The sequence below is a fragment of the Pteropus vampyrus genome, unplaced genomic scaffold (genome assembly GCF_000151845.1).
Source record: "Pteropus vampyrus isolate Shadow unplaced genomic scaffold, Pvam_2.0 Scaffold42, whole genome shotgun sequence".
NCBI lineage: Eukaryota > Metazoa > Chordata > Mammalia > Chiroptera > Pteropodidae > Pteropus > Pteropus vampyrus.
Genome location: NW_011888823.1, coordinates 1,537,137 through 1,560,744, shown reverse-complemented (window position 1 = coordinate 1,560,744; position 23,608 = coordinate 1,537,137).

Genomic DNA, 23,608 nt, shown 5'->3' with positions numbered 1-23,608 from the left:
TGCTTGTTTATGTGAATCAGTTGGAAATTCTTATGATCTTGTGCAACTTAAGATGCTTAATCAATAGGTTTATAGATCTCTGAGAGGGGATTATATTCATCAAGCAACATTTTGAAATGGAGACAAGACGGGGTAGTAAACTTAAAATAAAATGGCTCCCCCGTTGCATTAATTAGGTGGCTGTGAGCAATGCATTCCTCCTCTTTTTTATTTATTTTCCTATAGTGGTAATTTTTTTTTTTTTTGATAAAGTAACCAGACTGGTTCTTCAGTATTCGCAAACATTTTCTAGATAACTCAAAGAAAAGAACAGAATTAGGCCTTTGGAGACAATGAAATGAATACCTAAAATGAATGTAAAGATCTCTGAACTCATAGTGAACTCATAGTCTGACTATTTATAAGGATTACTGAGACTAGGTCACATTTCACAATTGAAATATAAGCTCAAAATATTTCCACTGGATTATTAAACTTTTTACATTTTATGTTCTTTAAGCTGTATTCAAGACTCCACTGGAAAAAAAAATATGAAAAAAAATATGGTTTTAAGGAAACACATATTTGTTTATTTGTTACAGCATGTAAAAACCTTGTTTGAAAGATTTTGTCATTGAGTCAAGCAATTATTTTAGTGTTGTTTTTGAAATGATGTGAAGAGGATAAAGTTGAACTGCAGTCAAGTTTAAATATATTTGTAGTGAGACAGATTGGGTTTGATGCCTCTCCTACATGCTTATAGCCTTAGGCTTATTCTTCAACCTCTGGTAAGACTCAGTTTTCTCATCTCTAAAATGAGAATAAAATACCTCCCTCACAGTGTTATTATAATGATAAAATGAGTAATCCATACGGAATCCTTACCACCACCAAAGATCCATGGCAAGAGCTTAGCGAAAATAGTCTCTGTTAAGACTAGGCGAGTCAATCAGCCTCCAACACCTTCATATCTGATAAGTATGTTCTCAAAAATCTAGCTTTGTTGCAGAAGTCTTTAATCAGATTTTATTTTCTGTTGTTCCTTTAGAAGTTTCCTTGCTCAAGCAAAACATGAAGCTCTATGTAGAAACCCTATAAACTCATTTTATGAATCAGCTTCACAATTCCAAATATATTGAAATATAGCCATGAAAATATGTTAAAATAAATTCATAACAGAGTAATATTGTGCTTCTTATTAGCTACTATAATCTCAAAGAAATGATACAATTTAAATCATATGATGAGAGATCTGCGACAACTATAATGTGATATGAAAATAACTGTGATTGCTTTGGTAACAAATCCAAAGACACTGCTAATATTATGATGGTATGTCATTTAGGTTCATCATGAAAGGAAATGCTAAATTTCCATGAAAGTTTAGTGAAACAGATGTAATGTTTTCTTAAGTTCCCAGATCTTCTTAAGCCTGAATTAAGGCCTGCAAATTTGCAGCTTGATTTATAAAAACGTATGATGTCTATTAACAGAGACTGCAATAGTGATTAGATGGAACTGTTGATTGTACCTTCCTTACGTATGAGCTTTACAGGCAAAAGCAGCTCCCACATGAGTGATGGGTAATGAGTGTCCAGGATGATTGATTTGGCTACAGAGGTTGTGATGTTTCAAGAACAAAATGGCCTCTCTTAATGCTTTCCTTCAAACATGGTCCAATTTAGAAACCTACTTAATGGCTTAATTATTGCATTCAGAAAATGTAAATATGATACTTTGGCTTTAGTTAGAGAGGAAATATGTCCCATTTATAATGTTGGCACTCTGTCGAAGTGTGAGGCAATTTGCACTAGAGAAAGCTCTTTCTCCTTTGGACTAGAGCCAAGAATCTTGATAACGCTCCCTTTTATCTGAGTGAACCCTGGGCCATTGCCCTGCTAACATATTCAACCTCTTTTCATTCTAATTTTTTTCCTTTCTAATAAAATAGCAAAATCAAATAGGATTCAACATTCCTATTCCTACCTTTTAGATGTCATTAATTTGTATTATTTCTGTGTGGGGATAAAACCCAGAAATGGTGAGGGGGACGTTTAGTAATTACACCAATTGTGTGACTCATGTGCCCATAATTACATCTTCGATGAAGAATGGGAAATCGTCTGGATAATTCTAAATTTACAAGTTTTCTTTAGATAGTTTAAAGGAGACTAGTGTGTTTATTTGAACTAAAATAGAAACAGGTCATGGAAAAAGCAGAGGACTTTGATGAGCCCCTTCTTGCCTGGGCAACTTTGAACTAGTTTTTTGCACTCACCTGTAAAATGAAGACAGCGCAACTTTCCTCCTAAGCTGTTAGGAGGATTTAATTGGCTAATTTGTAAACTATAAAGCACCATGCAAATAGTAGTTTTTATCAGTCTACCCACACTATTTCCTAAGTTTCATTTCACTGGTACAGAAATATGGTCTGTGATGGTGAAAATTACATAACCGTTACAGGTTCAAAAGGATTTAGAGGAAATGAAAAAAGCACATTTGAGAAAATCAGTATCTTTTTGATAGATCAGGAATCATGACTGAAAACAAAAGTGTTTGGTATAAGGAATATTTGAATTGGTAACATTTAAATATATGTGTTTCAAAGCTAGTAGAAAAGCTTTGATGATCCAGGGACTGTCCTCGTCCTTCATGTTTGAAGACTGGTATCATATGTTTGGTAAAAGAAGGAAAACTACTTTAACTCAGCTACTGGTTTTTTTTTTTTTTAATTCAACATCTGAAACATCAAACCGAATTGGGTCATTGTTCAAAGTATCACTTAGATCAGTTTTCTCAATACTCAAAGGCTGTATGATCATGGAGCAGTGCAGAGAAAATGCTATCGGTGAGGCTTCTATATTTATAAAACTAAAGGCTCATGAAATCCCAGACTGAAGACAAAAAGGAGTACCAAGTTTCCAAAAAGGTGAAAAGTAGAAATATGTCCTTAGTTATATTATAAATCATAGCAAAAACATGTCTATTTAAATGTCATTGTACTCTCATCATTCTGTTCATTACCTTTTCATTCTGCATAATGTTTTGGACTATTAATTCAGGTCAATAAAAATAGTTCAATAATTAGTTTTTCAGTGTTATCTGTCTTGTGGAGTTTTTCATTTTCTTATTCAAAAGCGTGGTAGAATTTATGAATAAACAGTGACAAGCTTAATAAAATCAACCGACGTGAATGATTTATAAGCAGAAACAAGAAACCTAAATGATATTCATATTGCTATATGATTTCAAAAGTCCTCTTTTCCATTATGTAGTATTATTAAAACTTAGAATAAACTTATGTAATGACAATATCATATAAATTTTATCCTAGAAATTACAGCTTTGGATTGTACTTAGGCAGTATAGATGTCCGAGGCTATGACATACAATTATTTTTAAGTGACAAAACTTCCCAAGCTTTAAAAGGGAATCTTGCCATCTAAAGTTGACAGATTTTTTTTCTTCAATGAAGTAAGGGTTCATTTCAAAAGAACAGTTTGAGGCATACACTTAAAAAATAGGTTGCTTCCCTTAAAATGTGGTCTATCTGTTCTGTCACAGCTCATCTTCAGGGCCAAGTCACATGGTCAGAAGCCGAATGTGGGACTTTTGCTGAACCAGGTGGACCTTATTTTTATAGTCTCACATCCAGTTTGCTGTCTGTCATCACATGGACTTAATGTCAGCAACTGACAGGTTTCAAATATTGATGGGCAAATGCTGCTGGATTCAGAAACTTGGAACTTGCCCAAAATATCCAAATCTCACAAGTCTATAAAATTAGTCAGAAAAACAGGCTGTTTTGTGAAATGTCCACAGTCTCCTATTTTCACATGGGATTTAAAAAAAAAAAAAACCCCACAGGGGGAAACTGCCCTTTTGATATATTAATCCATGAATTTTTTGAAATTTCAGCACCTGGCTTTAGAACCTATTTTTGAATAGACGATGCACCTCTGCAAGAGAGAATAAATTTCTTTAAATGTATGTGACACTTAAAAAATTTACTGGAGAATATTGTTTTTATTCATTTTGTTTTCTTTAGTGCTTTTCCCCTATGTTTTTCTATATCCATGATGTTCAAGAGAGAATATGAAATTCACTCTACTTCAGAGAGTGTTATAACCTCTCAAATAAGCCTCCTGTCTGCATGACCTTGTCGCCTTTTGTGACAAGTGTACTATCTAGAGTCATGTATGTCTCAAAGAAACCCATGTTGCTTTTTCATATTGTTGCCTACTGCGTTTTTTTCTCTCCTGAGTTGAGGAAGGAAAAGAAAGTTACGACTGTGCTGGTTCTTTCTGTAAATAAAGTATGTGTAAGCTCTCACACGTATCTCACCTAGAGGGATAATTTAATTTTCTTAATTATTCCATGCTAAAGAATTGCCCATTTTTAGTGACTGGTACTGCAAAATAGTTGAATGCATAAGAAAACAAACATTCCATGCCATCTTTTTAAAGTTCTACTGCGTGTGTGTTTGTATGTGTGTGTGTTTAAGATACAAATACAGAAGAGCCAAAGTGTGTCTACTTGAAATTCTAATGCTGAAGGAGTGAGCAGATTTCAGGATTTGAATAATTTCATTTAGTCAATAAAGGGATAAATCATTCTGCAACAGCTATTTTTTCTTGACTCGACTTTGGATTAGAAATTTACTCCATCTCGGAGAAGCACTTATGCAAATGCTGACGATAGTGATTGGCCGATGACATTCGAGTCCAGGGTTACTCCATTACCTGTGTGGCCGCGATGAAAAGATCAGTGCGTTTTCATGCTGGGATGAATTGATGCAATGCATTGTATCGTGTCACCAGCAAATGTCATTTTAATAGGACTACAAATCATTGTGACATCAACAACCTCAAACAAATCTTCTGGATATTTAAATATGCTGATTCTTCCCTGGGGTCCAATGAAAGATGTTTAAAAAAAAAAAAAAAAGAGTCATAAAGTAGGAACATCGAGATAGCAAAATTTTTTATTTCTTTTCAACTGTAAACTAACCTACATGGCCAGAGGACGAGTGATGCAGTGGCCGTTATGGGACTGTGGGTGATTAATTCCTCAACAACGTATAGTCAGCTCTCAACCTGTGTGCTAGAGGCATGGAGAACAGTGGTGCAGATTCTTTTTAGATGACAGCATAATTGGGAAAAAGTTACAGATACATTGTTCATTCTTCCTAGCCCTGGAATCAGAAAGAAAAAAAAAAGTTCTAGGCAATGAGGAATACTGCCAACAACAGTCATCAGACAATCTAGGCTTGCATAATGCACAAATAATCAAATTTGGCATTTTCTCATCCTAGAATTACTCAAAAATGCCTGCGATGCCACTCAGTTGTTTCTTGGTCACAATAACCTATGGACTCCTAGGAAAAAAAAAAAAAATCAAACAGCCCAAATTGTTTTAACACAAATTGAATTAACCAACAAATATCAGATGAGAGCCCTGGATTGTTCTAGAATGCTAACTATATAATGACTGGAACTTCTTATTTTAAAGATCCATCCCCTATTTGTTATGCATAACAATAAAGACATACAAAATAGCACATTTAAAACATTATAATAGTATTTTCTATATGCTTTTCTCACTTTATTTCAAATTGTTAGAGACTTAGAAGAGAAAGATGAGAGAAAGTAAGAGAGTAAAAAATCAATTTGATGTGTCCTTTGGGCGTCCTTTATAAAAGTAAATTTAGGACAGCCTTGAAAACAGAAAGGGCAAATATGAAGCCACAAATGCTGTGATTAGAAGAGAAAACTTCAGTAAAGCCAGGAAAAGGAATCTTGGAACCGTATTCCGTGATTTAAGTCGAATTGCCCTGGCCGAAAGTTCAGCTGGTGGCATACTTCCACAGATACTATCCACCTACGAGTACGTCACCTGTTGCTTCTTTAGGGGTTTTTAGAACATAAAGTGTTTACGATGTGTTCTGTCTACAGATGAGTCTGTGGTCACACTTTAAGCTATTGTGACTGCAGAATTATTTTAGATTTAATAAGATGATATCATGTAAAATGGCAAAAGATTACTGAAAGCATAATTTTGCAGAGGTTTAAGAAGAAATAAAAATAGTGTTCTTTTTTTTTTTCCCTCTACCATCATGGGTTCTCCAACCTCTTTAGCAGGCTAATCATTGCTGTTTGAACTCACGAAAATAAAATATTCTCCCAAAACAATTATAGGTGGGCTATTCATTGTACTATCCTGTATTTTTTTTCCCTCGAGAGAATATCAACATGTTCTCCTTTACCTATTGCTTATTTAAAAATACACTGGTCTCTATGGGAAAACCCTTTTTGACTTGTCTCCTATTCTCTCTTTCAGAATGATGGTTGACTACTTTCTCCCATCGATGAAGACTAATATATATACATAGATATATGCATATATATGATATATATTCTGTGAAAATAATATAGTTTGATTACTTTTTTTAGTCTCAAAACCTCATGCAAGTTCTGAGAACTGATTTTCTTATCTAACCAAATCATAGGAATTACTCAATAAATAACTTATTCTGAATATTTTATTCTTGGCATCTTCCCAGCTTCCCAATACAGATGGGCACAGCTGTGCTTTTAGTGATGATGCAGTGTATGAAGTGCAGCCCGTAGATACTATTGGAAGATGTGACTTCTCAAGGACAATCATGTTGAAGAATGTGTTTCCTCAAGAGTTCCTTAGGATTCTCTAAGTCAAGAGTAAAATAAGGGCAATATCTAGATTGCTCACTATTGTAGATTAACGAAATAAAACTTCCTCAAAGGATAACTCAAGGTCAGAACTTGGAAGACTGGAAAATTGTTTTGTTTTTTTTTTTAATGATGTGGCTTATATAATATTATCAAATTTTTATTTTAGGCCTTAAAGACCTTGACATTAGGAATTATTGTCCACTAATATCATCACTACTAAAATATTTCAGAATCAATGCCTTTAAAGTCATCGAAATTTCTTTTTAAGTCATGTTGCTAAAAACCAGTAAAAACTATATTGCAGAATTGCTTCTGTTCATTTGCCAGCATTTGTGAATCATTTAGGTGAATACACTCAAGCCGTGTATTTATACACCTGGATTCTTCATTCATTACTTCTTTCGCTTTATTTATTTAGAGTACTCGTACATGCCAATCCCTGGGCTAGGCACTGACGACACTGGAGAAGCAAAACCAGACACCCTCCTTGTGCTCATTCATGGGCGAGCTGAACACAGCATCTCCTCCTTTCATCCATGTGACCTTGTGTTAATTACTTTTAAAAACTGTGAGCCTGAGTGGATGTCCTCTTGGGTAAAGTGAGATTGAAAATGTCCCCATTGCAGAACTGAGAGTCTAATAGACATCAAAATGACATTTGACTGATGAGAGCTCCTATCATCAAAGGTCATTAAATAGTGAGTTATCTGAGCAAGACTTTCTCAAGAAAGAGAAGAAGATGGAGAAGTGGCAGATTGTCCTTAAAACATTCTTAGTCTCTCCGACCCTTGAGGCACAAGTATAGATGTAGAAGAGATGACTAAGGAACGAGAGCAGATGGATACTTCTCGGTGACACTGACATCAGACAAGGTGTCCAAAAATCTATTAAACATGTCTGTTGGATAACTTCACCAGATATTGGGTAGAAGTGCGCAGAACTACCTCATAGAACTCTAATTCACAATTTTTCATAGAGAAATCACTCACAGATTGAGATACAATCTGAATGGCATCATAATTGGGCTCTGGAGCTACATCTTTGTTAAAGATTGTACAGCTTAGAGGAATCTAATAGAACATCTGACAAAAGCAGTAGATTCTGGCTGATTGCATGGCCTGGAGACATGTACTCCCACTGACTAAAAAGTTAAGATGTCACAAAGTCTTCAACCCTTTCTTTCACTTTAGCCTCTAAGAATTGGTCATGAGGTAGAATAAAGACACTGTCAAATTTAAATTTTAAAGAGAGACATAGGGAACTATTTTTTTTTTTTTTTTTAGGAAAAATTTTACTCAGTCCCATGGAACCCACAATTAAGAAACTAACACGGCTCTTCCACAAATTGTGTTAGGGCCCTGATGCCAGCTATATTTTCACCTATAAAAACAAAAGCACGATCTTGCAGAAATGTTAACTTAGTTCCCACTGAAATGAGATTCTAAGTGTTTCCCAGTGGGATTAGTTAAGGATCTGCTCTGCAGTCTCTCTCAGGCCCCCCCTTTTGCTCTTGGGCCCCCCCTTTCTCTCTCTATTATGATACTGTCTATGGTTTCAGACTCTAGCACTCTCAAAAATCTACTTGTGTTTATATGAACCTTACTCTCAGATTCTTCATTTTTACAGAAGTGTAATGGTCTTTATTGGTTCATTTACTTTATGCAGGTTTGTACTAAAGAGCAAAGTACCAGAGCAAAAGGCAAGAGTCACATAAATAGGTTAGGCATAGAAATTTTTAAAAAGTTGTTCAGTGGGCAGGGTTTTGTTTCATTGAGATCAATCCAAAGTGTGTGTACTACTCCCCAGAACTTCTTGCGCCCTGATGGCCTATTAAGCAGGTCAGATAGAGAAACCAACTCACTTTTGACGTTGCAGGAAAAAAGGAAAAAGGCCAGTACTGAATATGTAGGTATTGGAGACACATTTCCTGTGAAGTTTTCAATCATCTTCCTTTTATAGATTTTATTGACTATAGATAAGGAAATATTCAACAAAGAAGAAGACACTGCGAGACAGAGCAGACGGTCTCTAGACCTCACCATTTTTCCTTTGTTCCATCAATATGTATTTGGTTCTGTTTTAGTACAGCCTTTGGCTTGTGACCTCAAAGCATCATGTAAGTTCAAAATGACTTGCTTCGGTGCAGACTGCACCTTGCTGGCTGCCACTCCATCATCTGCTACTCCTCTCATCACCGCTAAGTCCTGAACATACTTCCTTCACAGCATTTCTCACATAGGTCCTTCTTTTTATACCCGTTGCACAACCCCTTACAGCTTCACAACTGGGGGCCTCTGTGGATCCTAACTAGGTTTTCTGCCATCACACACACACACACACACACACACACACACACACACACACACACACACACTTTACCACCACCACCAATGTACTCAATACCATACACCACACTTAGGAAATAGGCAGCAAGTTCCTAAATACTACTTTTATCATCTTACTCTCAAAAAAAATCTATGACTCTCACCTACAATTTAATAAAAATTCAAACCTCAGCTTAACAACCAAGATCCAACCTTACCTGCCACTATTCCTTGTATAAATCTCACGTTCCTTCCGCTATGGTCAGCTCAGCATTTCTGAACAGGCATTGTGCCCACCCCCCGCCCTATGTTATTCAAATTGTTACCCGAATTTCTATCTGAAATTCTCTCTCTACAGTCTCTCTAACAGCTGAAAATGACGATACCCTTCAAGATCCTGTCTACACCAAAGTGAAGAAAGGACTTCACTGGGGATATGACTCTTCCTGATGCTTTGTGATAGTCACTTCAGATGTACAAAGTATTCTTCAAAAAAATTACAAAGATACTTTATAGCAATATTGTTATTTAGAATATGATACAATGATATTTGTATCATATTTGTTCCATACCTTCCTGATTCTTGGACTAAGGTTTAATTTTTTTTTAACTAATGCTGCTAAACATTAGGCTAGAAAAAAGGTTAAAAGAAAACTAGAATATGGTAGAGAAAACATAGAAACTCTACTGCTCACAAATAATTGTATAGTTTTCTTTGAATTATGCCCCAAGATAGTGGGGAGAAATAAAACAAACAAAAAAATGGACAGTCTTTTGGTATAGACCCAATATCTCTTCTACCAAGAATTGTGGAGGAAACTTGGGTTATTGTGGGCAATCGGAATCAAAAAGAAGCCAAGATAGAAAACAGAAATCTTATAATTTGAAGGCCACACAGCAGGATGGTTGTGTGGTGCTATTAAATCATAAAACTCATGCCCCATTTCATAAACTAATGAGAGCTTATCGTGAATAACGATTCAGGTTTTTCAGTGAGGCAGACTGGATTCTGATTTGATGGGCAACCAATGGATTACAAAAAAAAAAAAGCCATTTCTAAGCAATTAGAAATGGAGGAAGAAGATAACTTTGAATTCTTTCATTCATTGGTTAGTTTCTGAATATACAATAAGGACTAAAATATGCACAGTTCCTGCTGTGTGGATCTTTAGAGTCTAGAAGTTGAAGTATTACAGCTGAATCAGGAGGGGTGAGCTCTTTTTAAAAGAATTTTGTAGTTAATTTCAGACCCAGGCCCCACAGAAAAAAAAAAAAATTGCCAATTAGAGATGTGACATTTGGTTGTTCTGTGTCCTCATTACTGCAATGTCATATTGCCATTTAATTGATCCTCTACCCTACCCGCTAGGTCTCATTTCTTTACTCCTCATATAATATGCACCCAGATGAAATGCATAAGATGTTTCGGAAAAGGAATGAGGAGAGGAAACTGGTTGTGTGAAAACAACCCCTTTTTCTTGAGTAGTAGCATATTCACTGAACATGCATCTTTATATTACAGTTTTTTTGCTCTTTCCATGAAACATAAATAATTCTAAAAACCTTTGCAAACTTTGATAGGTAATCTTAACAAAATTTTTATAAAGATTTGACCATAGTTTTTGTAAATACATGTATGCACAAACTCGTACATATGTGTGTACATACACACATATATTCATATACTTGCACACATACAAAGCATGAATAGTTATTACACATACAACTGGCACTACCTTCAAGCAGAAAAATAACTATTCTAAATAATACTAATCTTAGGTCATTTTCTTTTCAAGTCAACTCTTTTTTGTTTTATTACCTTTAATGACTACTACATTTAATAAAGATTTCAAAGAGATCATATTTAACAATGCCAAGGATGTGGGGAGAGGGTTACTCTCATATAATGCTGGTGAAGATGAAACTGGAGAAAACTTTCTGGAGAACAATTTGTCAATAAAAGTCAAAAATCCTTAAATTGTCATCTAACCATTAATTCGACTACTAGATAATTATCAAAAGGAGTATCAACATACAAAGATGTATTTACAAGGATATTCTTTCTAATGTGGCCTATAGTAGGAAAAAAACTAGACCTCTATCTAGTTATGATAAAGTACACTATGGTGGTCATAGAATGCTTGTAATTCTATGCAGCTAATCAAAAATAAAGAGGTTAAGTGTGTATTTATTGGTATGGATGATGTTCATGATATATTGTTAAGTGAAAAAGGGATTCTAAACAAGGTGATAATAATAACTAATATTTGCATAGTGATTACTTTGAGAAAGGCACATGTCCTAGCACTTTATATGCAAGAACTCTCTGGTTTACTAGTGAGGAACCAAGTTTATAGGCCTGAAGTGATACATCAAAGATAAGACAACTAATAAGTATGAGCTTTATATTGAGATAGTCTGGCTACCGAGACCACACTCTAATCTCTCCAACATAATACCTATCTTCATATAGATACGTGTGGGATTTTGCTTATGCATTCACCTTTACATATATAAATGCAGAAAACATATATATAAATACAGAATGACATTCATCAAGATTTAACACAGTTATCCTTAAGTGACTGGAATGTTAATTTTTATTTAGCTATGTTTGCTAAATAAAACAAAATATTACTTGTATACATTTTTAAGAAGGAAAAAAGGGGCAAGGACAATCAAAATATTCTGCTCAGCTGTCACTAGGTGCATTCCACGAAACAGTAGTGTTGTCTACTTGACCCAGATCATGGGCGTAGCAAAGACCTCTCAAGAGCCACAAATAATGCACAACATGGGAAATCCCTGCAATAATTGAAAGTTGAATAAATTGTATTTTCTCAGCTTATGTGAAAGTGAGACACCTTGGAATATTAAATTACTCTTTCTAACCACTGAATTATAGCTTCCTTATAAAACGCTAAATGGTACCACAGCCTGAAAGAACTAATGTGGCATCGAAGTGTGTGCTTGACTATTATTTAAACCACTGTTGGGTTCAGGTCAGCTTTACAAGCTGCTGGTCCTGGCATTTGTTTAGGTCCAAATAAATGTACATATAAGAGATTGCAAAACACCTTGTTACGATTTAGATTTTATTTTAAAATTTAACCAATATAGTGTGTTTGCTATCACTTTTTAAAAATCTAATAAACTTTAAGGAATGCTACAGACAACTGAAAATAAAATATAATTCTTGAGTTTTTCTGTTCTGAATGGAATTAAACCTTGCTTACTGCATGTCACAGAAAGGAGCTCTTTTACTTCTGGTGCTGACATGCAGTTTTATTAAAGTAATAATTTTTTGCCCTTCTGGTTATCTGCAATAAGGCAAACTTGAAAATCTCTACTATGGCAGAGTGAACATCTATAAATAAAGTTCCTTCTTTACTTCCTTTTTTCCTCCCCTCTTTCCTCCCTCCCTCTTTTCCTTTTTCCTTTCCTTCCTTTCTCCCGCCTCTTTCTCCTTCTCCTCTTCCTCTTTTTCTCCTTCTTCCTCTGCATCTTCCTCTCTCCCTCTCTCCTTCCTGCCTTTTCTCCTTTCTTTCTTATTAAATAACTACTCTTCAGTTTTTGATGCTCTTATAAGAACTGTCCTACAAGTAGATTATACAATCTGAGCATAACTTCTTTCAAGTAAGGCTGTAACCCTACACATGCTTTCAGGAAAAGCTACGTTTTCAGGGACTGAAACTTTAGCCACCACTGCATGCTGTTCTTGTCTGAGCTCCACGATTGCTTCGTTATTTCTCCCCTGAGGATTCGATGGATTTGGTTCAAGCACCATTGAACGTGATGCTGTATTAATTGCCCTGGAGGGTAGCGAGGCCTTTGAACTGTGGCTGTGAGGGATATTTTGCTGTAAGACATGTGTCAGCACTTGGCTGGTTAACTCTGGGGCTGGACTGTGCAGCATGCTGGGACCAAGGATCTGGAAAACTACTTTGCATCCTAATCTTACATCTGTTTTCCATCATGCAGTGAGATTGACTGGCCATTCTAACAGGAAAGCATCATTCTGGAATAGCCAGAGTCTAAGTACAAATGTTGTACTGTCAAAGAATATTAAGAATTTTCCATCATTTTTTCAACTTCTCCCAAACAGCTGGCACACATAGGTGATGGGTGATGCAATAGATTAATTGCTTGACCTTTCACCCCAAGAGGAATTGTCTGTGCGTGAGTTATGTGTCAGTATTATAACACTGAAACATAAATTGAAGATGATTCCTCGGCTTTCAATAAAAATAAGACCTCGTTTTTCATTGGCCTAATTTTGAACCCTTTCTAGGTTCCACACGTCACTTAGAGTTTATTCAAACTCAGTTTAAAGACAGAATTTCATCTTAAATGCAATCAACACCTTTCTTTCAAAGGACACAGACTAGTTGATTCGCCCAGAATAATTTCTTCCTTCCAAACTTCTTGAATAACTTCCACTTTCATTGCTACAGATGGGGACAGCTAGGAAAGTTTACGAATTCATAGTAAGTCAAAAATTACAATTCTAGATTGTAGTTGTAGAGCTGTAATTACATTAGTAGGCTTCTGAATGGCATATCAGCTTGTTTCTTCAGGATGCTGCAGCCTCTCAAATAATATCAGTCACCGTTACTTATGTCATTGAATTTTAGGTTTACAGTATTTACGGATACATTTCATGAATACGTATTGTGTAGTTGGAAAGAATAGGTTAAATACTGAATTTATACGGAAGTGTTAATTTTAAGAGTAATTTGTTCTCAAAGTTCTGTAATAAAAAATAAGTGCAAAAATAATCACTATCTGTGCACATACCTCTTTCGAACTTGATCCCTTAAAATGTCTGAGCATCTCATGATTTGTGGAGAAAGGAGAAAGGTTGTGGAAAACGTAGCGTGGGTAGAGTGCTTCTGTAGTGTATGCAGGAGAAAAAAGTGACTGATTGTATGTAAAAGAGTTTTGTTTGGAAACCTCAAGTAGTGTATCATGATTTTTTTTTTAATATTTAATTTTTATTTGTAATTGATTGACTGGTTGACAGATTGAGTTGTGAAAATGCCACCATATTTATGGCTGCAAAAGAACTGGCAGAGTGTATTGAAAATGGTGTGCTTTCCTTTACTTATTTATTTTTTTAATTTCAGGTTTGATTGAACAAACTCTTTGCAATCGGAGATCTTGCTCAGAAAGAAAGACTCTATATCTGCTCAGGATTGATCCTAGAATAGACAGTAATGAAGGACAATCCAGTGGACATTTTTTAAGTCTTCGATACATGAAGAAGGCCGATGCCTTTAGAGTCTGGAGTCTGTGGGTCATCCACTTTTTCCTCTGATCTTCATGGGGCCCTTCACCTCAATTTGGGGGCAAAGGTTTTATTTATTTAGTGTTAGTAGTTACGATGACTGTCAACACGGACACATGACTTTTGAAAGGACATTCACTCATTTATTCAACTGCTTATGGAGTTCTTTCTGTGTGTGTATATGAGAGAAAGTAGCTCATCTCTACAGAAATGATTATTATTTAAGAAACCATAAACTAGTGTTCAATTAGTAAAGTGAGACTAAAAATCTTGAAAGAAACAAGAGCAAAAGTATGTGCAAATATTTTGTGATTCTAAAGCATTCTGATAATAGAAGCTATGATTCTAAAGGAGAAGAGATTAACAAAATAATTAGAAATCTGACAAAGTGCTCAGGTTGACAACAATAATCTGTAATCACAAAATAGTCAGCAAATTCTCATTCTGTGTTTTAGAATCTTGCCTTGTAAGCATCCCCCTGGCTTAATGGTGAAAAAAAAGCATAGATTTGATTTCTGCCTCCACCATTTTTAAGACAAGTCACTTAGCCTCTCTCTCAAAGCCTAAGTCTCTTTGTCTGTATATGGAAACAAATATGACTTATCTGTGTATTATCGTAAGCATTAAATGATATGATGTTTGCAAAAGGCCCACTAGAAATAGATGATTAATTCTCAATAGATGGTTTCTATCATCTTGTTATTATAATTGTTGTGATTATTATTATATTTCTTGTTATATATTACTGTTGCAACCAAAAAAAAGACATTATTTGTAGACATAATTATTTTTAGAAATAAAAAATGAAATCTATAGTATGGTTGTATTTATAATGATTAAACCACTTGTTTTCTATTTTAAGCAAGTATGATTTTTTTATGGAAACATAAAAGCTTCTATAACAAAAAAAATATGTGCATTGTGGAATGTCTGACAATTTTGCTTTAAATCATATTTAAGAGTGACATACTAAAAATATTTTTTAAATATTTGAAAGACTAAGATTTAGCAGTTTTCAGCTTTTTTCTGCCTTCAAATAATATTGTATTATTTTGCCATAATATTTGCAGTCTGAAGTTCAAAGTGTATGAGGTGGCAATAAATTCTTGAGGCAAATTATATACATGTTAAATCAAACAGAAATTTACATGTTAAATATATGTAAAATATAAAAACATATGTAAATTAAATACATATATGTCTCTCTATATATATGCATGAGAGACATATATGCATATGTGTGTGTGTGTGTGTGTATATATATATATATATATATATATATACATACATTTGTCCAAGTTGAAGTTTTTATATATAGTCATTAAAAGATGCATATATAATTAAGAGTAAATGAGTTCACCTTCTACTCTTCTCTAGAGTATAATAGTATGGAGAGATCTATGATGAATAAAGATAACATTTTTTTAAAATGAGTATATTGTACAAAAGAAAAAAATGTTTATTAGAAACAAATTAGAAAACTTGAAGTTTCAGAAATAAAGTCGTAGTTAAGTCAATAATGGTAGAGCTTAAAATGACTATATATACTTACCCTATCCTAAAAAAAATGCATTTTATTATTTTTAATACACATTTTTGTTATCAGTTTAGCCAATAGTAGAAGTATATCTGGAGCCAATCCAGGAGGAGCTGTTGATTAAGTAGTTCTGTGAATTGAGAGAAGCTTCACATTAGCTCAGACCAACAGATGGGTCCATGTCGAAAGCGGCTCTCTGTGGCCTGGGGACACATCACATCATTCATCCTCATTAACATAGAATTACTCAATATTTTAGTAACTATTTCATGGCATATTTTTCATACATTGTCCTATAGAGTATTTCATCTAATTCTCATGGTAACTTTAAATAGACGAAAACAAAGCTCAGAGAAGTTATTGAGTTTCCAAGAAAATTTTCAAATTCAAGGGTCTCTTTTTAACATTACAGCTGCTTCTGAGATGGACCCAGAACGACTTTTATTTACCCTCTTTCTAATCTAAGCAAAAAAAAAAAAAAAAGGTACATTGATGGTGAGTCCTTATGGTTATACAAGAGTAACTACAATAGATGCCTGTGAGTTTTTTTTTCAATATTTGTAAAGCATATAGCGCTGTACATAGCTCAGAGTAAGTGCTATAGAAGTGTTTTTAAAACAAAAATAAATAGAAAAAAATTGAGTAAAGAAATAAAACTGTTCATTTCAGTTGATGGCTTCAGCTCCTTCTAAGTCGAGAGAAGTATGCCACAATTTCTTAAAGAAAAACATGGAAAAATGTTTTCTATACCTGACTGCCCACATCACACTGAGAACCAGATGCTCTTTATGGAGAATAGGTAGCACCAAATTCCAAGTGGAAATAACTCTATAAATAACTGCAAATTGTAATGCATGTATCAACTGAGCTGAAATCTTACTTGCTAAGCTGTAGCGACTTTTCTAAGATGTCTGACCTGATGCTAATATTCTAACTTTCAAACAACACAGTCCCCACTTCACTGTCCTTAATTCTCCTGAAAATACACTAGGACCAGCTTATCTGGAAAGACTTTTGCCACAACCTTTGCCCCGATCTCTCAGAGAGCAAGGGCCAGTAGCCTATCTTCATTCCACATCTGTCTCAGAAATGCCAAGACAGTGCACGTAAATATGCTGGTCCAGGCAAATGATTTTTCTGAAAATTATTCTGTATCCTTTATCACATCATTCTTCAGAGATGGAACATTCCTATTTTTCTCTGGCCACTTAAATCTCATCCAACTGCTCAACCTGGGTCAGAGTTCACCTTGGCATGAGGTGACAGAAAGAGTCAATTTTTAAATCCTTTGTTCTAGCATTTACTATCTATGACTCCCCACTGACTATGAATTTCTTTATCTGTAAAATAGAAAATATGTAGATTTCTATAAGAATTACTGAAAATGGATGTAAAGTACATACTAAGAGTTTAATAGATGGCATTTTAAAAATTCATCTTCTCAGATTATCAAATTTATCTAGCATTTATTTTTTAGCATCCCTTGTTTAATGTTATGGTGGTTTTAAAATATGTTCACAATTTTTAAAAATTTTTCTTCTAACAGACATTGAATTGAATTTCCTTCCCCTCGAAGGTGGGTAGAGTACGAACTTGAGTACTTAGGTGGGTAGAGTACTTAGTGACTTGTTTCGAGTGACTAGAATGGGCTGGACATGACACTCTTTGATTTCCAAAGTCAGAACATAAAAAGGCTATAGATGTTCTTCCTGGCTCTCTTCTGTCAGGATGCTTGTCCTTGGAATGCAGCCACCACACTGAGAAGAAACCCAGGCAACTTGGAGAGGCTCTGACGGAGGAGAACTGAGGATCCTGATCTTCAGCTCCTGCTGCATTCCCATCTAACAGTCCCTATGAACTTGCCAGCCAAGTGAGTAGCAATCTTGGAAGCAGACTTTCCAGCCCACAGTCAAGCTGTTGCACCTGACACCGAATGGAACAAAGACCAGCCTTCACTGCCAAACCCAGCTCAAATTATAAATTCACAAGCAAAATAAATAATTCTTATTGTTAAAGCCACTACATTTTGAGGTGGTTTGTTACACCACAGTAAGTAGCAGGGGCAGAGCTTATATTCAATTCCATATGCCAGAAGTCACCATTTTACATGCAGATGAGAAAATCTCCTTGGAGAATTTAAACATCTGCATATAACAACACTCAGAGCTTAAAAAGAATTTTGTTACTATTAATTAATTTAGCTGATTTGGACATTCTCATATGGCCAAGCAAATTGTTTTTCATGTTGTTTGTTTGAATTGAACAGGTATTTATGGCTTAAAAAATAGGGCAATACAGCAAAAGTGTTATTTTGCAATTTTCTCTTTCAAGATTCTTATTTCAAAATAGAGGTGATCAAAATAACTTTTAAGAAACTGTTACTTTAGCTGAAAGTTACATTTTACAAGAAAGAAATTGCTTGTCAACCTGAAATGTTTGAAAAACTATATTCAGTATTGGAAGTTTAAATAGAGGTGACATTTTCTCATGACAAGAACTGTCTTTTTTATGTACCTTCATTGTACACCACTGATTATATGACAGATTGGTATCCAGAGTTTTTTAAATGAAGAACAAAAGATAACCCTCTAAATGGATTAGTTCCGAGATCTGGAACATAAGTGTAGTCCACCGGGTTTGGTATTTTGGAGTCTCAGAAATCCTACACTCTTCAATAGAGTAGAGGATGGGAAGAAGTGAGAGCTATTCAACTTTTATAAATTTCTTAATCATTTCCTTCACCTTCAAGGAAAAAGAAATATAAAGTAAACATGCAAATTATATTTCTTGTTTAAAATAATGAAAATACATAGTAAGACGTGTAGTAGTCTCATGTAAATATGTAGTGTTCCCGTGGTTTCTAATGGGTCGTTGGGAGGAGGAATGGACCCTGGATGGATATGCTATTTATACTGTGGAGAAAAGTTACCATTCAACTGAAACAGTCATACAACCTGCAGACAACTCCAGGGAGAGAAATGTTGTAGTGGTCCTAAGACGCTTTTGCATCTCGCTAAAAAACTGAGCCAGGTTTTTGAATTATTGTCTATGTAGTACAGCTCATAAAGGCTGATACGATGGATGCAGCAACCTAGTTAATTCAGCCAAAAGCAGAGTTTAGACTCGAATTACCCTGGTGTCTGTACTTGACTGTATATTTCATTTTAGGTAGGTAAAGCTGATTCTAGGTCATCTTTTTTTTTGGTTGAAATTTAGGGCCAAATTGATGTTAATTACCTTTAGATATTTCTTTGTAAAGACAAAAAGATTTATTTATTAAAGGTCATGTATCAAAAACCTGCTCACAGGTCTATACTTTCAAGCCTTGACTCTGATGTTTGTGAGTGGGTCCTATAATTATGAGTGCGGGGAAGGGGGACAAACAGAAGGTAGAAAGTATGTAAATAACCATAATCTAACTTACAGAGTAATTAGTGCTAAAGAAAGAATTTAAAATGGACATGAGGAAAGGTAGCATTTTGTCTAGTTTTGAAGCTTTATATTATAAATCAGGTACTCAGATACTAAGATAGACTTGACCCCAAATTTGCTTTGGCATATAGATTGTTTACCTGCCCTCTCTCTTTTCCCAATTTTACGGTGAAGATATTACTAGACTAGGGGAGAGCTAAGTTTTTTCTCTGCATCAGTAGATTTCTTTGTTGTTGTTTTCAGCTTTATCGAGGTGTACTTAATATATAAAAAGTTGAATACATTTAATGTACACATCTCGATGAGTTTGAACATACGCATACAGCCGTGGTACCTTCGTCACAAACTAAGTGATAAATATATCCCTCGCCTCCCAAAGATTTCTTGTGCCTCTTTCCCTTTGTGTGTGTGTGTGATAAGAACACTTAGCATGAGAAGTATCTTCTTAACAAGTTCTTAAGTGCACAGCACCATGTTACTCACTTTAGGCTCTATGGTTTATAGCATATCTCTAGAATCTATTCATTTTGTATAACTATAACTTTTTACTTATTGAACAACTCCCCTTTTTCCCCCGTCCCACCCCCAGGTAAGCACCATTCTATACTCTGCTTCTCTGAGCTTGACTATTTTAAATATCTTATCTAAGTGGAATCATGCAGTATTTGTCCTTCTCTGATGGACCTATTTTATTTAGCATAATGTCTTCTAGGTCCATCCATGTTGTCACACATGGTAGGATTTCCTGCTTTCTTAAGGCTGAGTATGTATATACCACATTTTTTTATCCATTTGTCTGTTGATGGACATTTGGGTTGTTTCCAAATATTGGCTATTATGACTAAAATGCTGCAATCAAATTGAGAGTGCAGATATCTTTTCAAGACAAACAGATTTTCTGTTAAATTCTACACGAGAAAGTGGAAAGATGGTCTATATAGATTTAGAAAAATAATAATAAATTAGCTCTATATGATGACAATAAATATCCATCTAAACTGTGGTTATTCAGTACCCTACACAAATCTGAAGTTAAATATGGATACTACTAATCTGGAACATATTCTGCTTTTTAAATTTGGACAATCTTGAATTGAGACTAGTTTTTAAAGAAACTAGTTACACTTTTCAAATCCCAACTGTCAAACAATACATTTATACCAACTTCAGAAATGTACTTTGGCAACCATTTACGAACACAGCTTATATGAGGGACAGTTAACAAGTCAATTGCCGAATAAATCCAGCAAATGAAATATGAGTTCTCTGCCTGCCTATGTTTTATGAAGTTCCTTAGTTATAGATTTTTTAAAGCATTCTTAGAATTTTCAGACCTTGAGTTGATTTCCATATTGATATTTAATCTGATTAAGTTTAAACCATCTGTCTATAAACATTTGGTAATTTTTACTCCAGCTTTAAAAAAATCAGATATACAAGAAATAAAATGTAATACACTAACTTGTAGTAATTTCATTACACTGTGGTATTTTAAGATCATTTATTGCTATGAAAATTTAACCAATTTTAACAATGTTTTATATATGTGTATATATATGACATATATATACATATCTGTATACACACAGATATACCATATATAGTAATTTCTGATGAACCCAGTTTGCTATTCTATTTTATGGAACCAATAAGAGCTCTTATTGAAACTTAACTATTGAATACTTAAAAAATATTTCATAGTTTCTTCTTCAGGGACAATGCTTATATATTATAATTCTAGAACCAATGAGAACCGAATTCAATTTTAGGTAATATTTATATTTCCTTTTCTCCAGTGCAAATGCAATTTTATTTATTTCATATAAAATATCATGTAGATTAATGGTTATGGATTTAAAAACTTTGTAATGTACTCCCAGTTTTTAAAAAGAGATAACTCTAAGACAGTAAATGTTTTTGAGTTTTCATTTTACAATTTGTTTCTATATTAAAATATGCCTTTTAAATTTTCTTATAGGCACAAATCTTCCTTTGAAGTTGATATGCCTGAAAACATGTGGCAAAAAAATACCCAAAGATATAATTTGTGCATGTGTATGTACACATACATATGTGTGTATGTAGATAATTATTTTTGGATCTAATTAGAAGACAAATATTTCAACTAATTTGGGGGATGCCAGAATTATTTTTTTTCTTTAAAATCTGGCTCATGCTGAGGTCATTTTAGTGGGTTATAAAATGCCTTCTGGATGGAGATTACTGGTTTCTTCTTGGCCTAGAAAAAGTGATAGTTTTAGAATACTGTTTAAACTGGTAGGAGTTTTTGGTAATGGATAGGTTTAGTGTTTCCTAGGAAGAATAGAAGAAAATAACATTCTCAAATATACTTTGTAAAATAACAACCTGCAGACTAAGAAAAGACATAAAATTGAAAACATTGCCATTCGACTAAGTAAAAATTACTTCACTCCTTCCTAAGAATGTTATTTGTATTTGTTCTCATATTAGAAAGAAAAAAATACCTGCCACCCTCTGCACCAACAATGCATTTTAAGTAATTCCAGTTTTTAAATGGTATTACCACCCACACAAAATTCATAGTTCTATCTGTGAACAAACATTTACAATGATCATTACTCAGGATCATCTGAAATATAAAATGATAAGTAAAAATAACTCTCTCAATTTGTGTATTTCAGTAATTTTATATGACCTTTTCTTTCATATCTACTTTGCTATGTTTCTTTGCCAATCTACAGTACCAAGAAAAATGGAATTATTATTTCCAGTCTATTTATATAGTTTACTGATTTGATCTTACAAGTTGTGCCTAGCCTGATATTTTAAAAAAAAAAAATTCCTTTTTCAGAAAAAAAAAAAAAAGAGAGAGTGGAAAATTACTTTCAAGAACAGGAAAATATGACCCAGGGATTTATTGTTTGATTGGTGTGTCTATAAATTTCTAACCTCAACTCTATGCTCTCCTCTACTTAGCCATCATATTATTTATTTCCTGACAGTTCCCCTTAGGTCCACATTGGAGATTCCATAGTTTTTATACTCCCCTGAAACCTGAACCTAAATTTCCATCCTGCAACCTAAGCAGATGGCCTTTCTTCCTGCTTTTCTGAACAGTACTTGACACTAAACTCTCTCTCTCTCTGTTTTCCTCCACTGACTTGCCATGAGTGTCCATCCTCATTTGTAATCTTCAGTCTCTCCAGAAGATGTGTCCTCCTCCTGCCCATTGCTCATCCCTGCACCTGTGTTCTCCAGCCCCTCTTTTCTTGTCTCATTTTCATTTCTTTCTAATTATTATGTACATGCTCAGATCAACTTAACAGTAAAAATAAAATGTTTCCTTCTTTCCTCCTACCTCTTCAATCTGCTTTTTTTTTTTTTCTTACTGCCCTTGTCCTGCCTATCTATTTGAAAAAGAAGTTTATCACTTCGATCTACACCTCTTCAAATATTCATTTTTCTTTTAATAGGTGATATATGGTTTTGGTCCCCCTCCTTTTATTGAAGATCACCAAATGACTTGAAATCACCAAATTTAGCCATAATATTCCCCAAGCCTCATTTATTTAGCCTTCAAACACTAAAGACATCAAACACTAAAGAAAAGAAGCCAACTCTCTACCAAAACGTATCTACCCCTCTCATTGTATAGATGGATCGAGAGGAAGAGGCTGCCTGATTTTTGCATTTACATTTGGCTCTGCTTAGTTCTTGCCAATTGAATATAAGCAGGACATAAGTCACTTTCAGATCAAGGACTTTTTCAGGTCTCTCTTTTCTCTTTCAGCCAGTAACAGCAAGGTTCTATGAGGTCTGGTGCCATGATATGGAACAAGCTGTTTTCCCTGAATCACCCAGCAGCCAGGATCACCCATTTGGGACTAGCATGTGAGCAAAAAATAAACTTTTAAGATGTTAAACCACTAAAAGTCTTGAGTTTATTTGTAACTATGCATAGCCCATCTTAACCGAAGCAGGTACTGCAGACAAGTATCTTCTCTGTCAAACATTTTCTTCACCAGGATTTTATGACATGTACCTTTTTGGCTCTTCCTCACTCTCTGATATTCCCTTCTACCTCCCTCTGATTATGTCTCTTTCAGTCTTAGCTCCATAAATGAACTGATTCTGAGTTCTATCACTAAGCTCTCAATCTCAGTGTTTTATTTTATCTACATCTGTCCATAGTTCCAATGAGAATGACTTCAAAATCCATACTTTTGGACTCTACTGTCACATTTTCATTGTCCTGCTTTATTAGTTAAAGTTATTTTGGTTGTTTGAGCAAACAAAGAGAAAAAATGAGGTCTTTAGAAAGATAGAAGGAGTTAAACAATCAAACTTGGGGAATGTT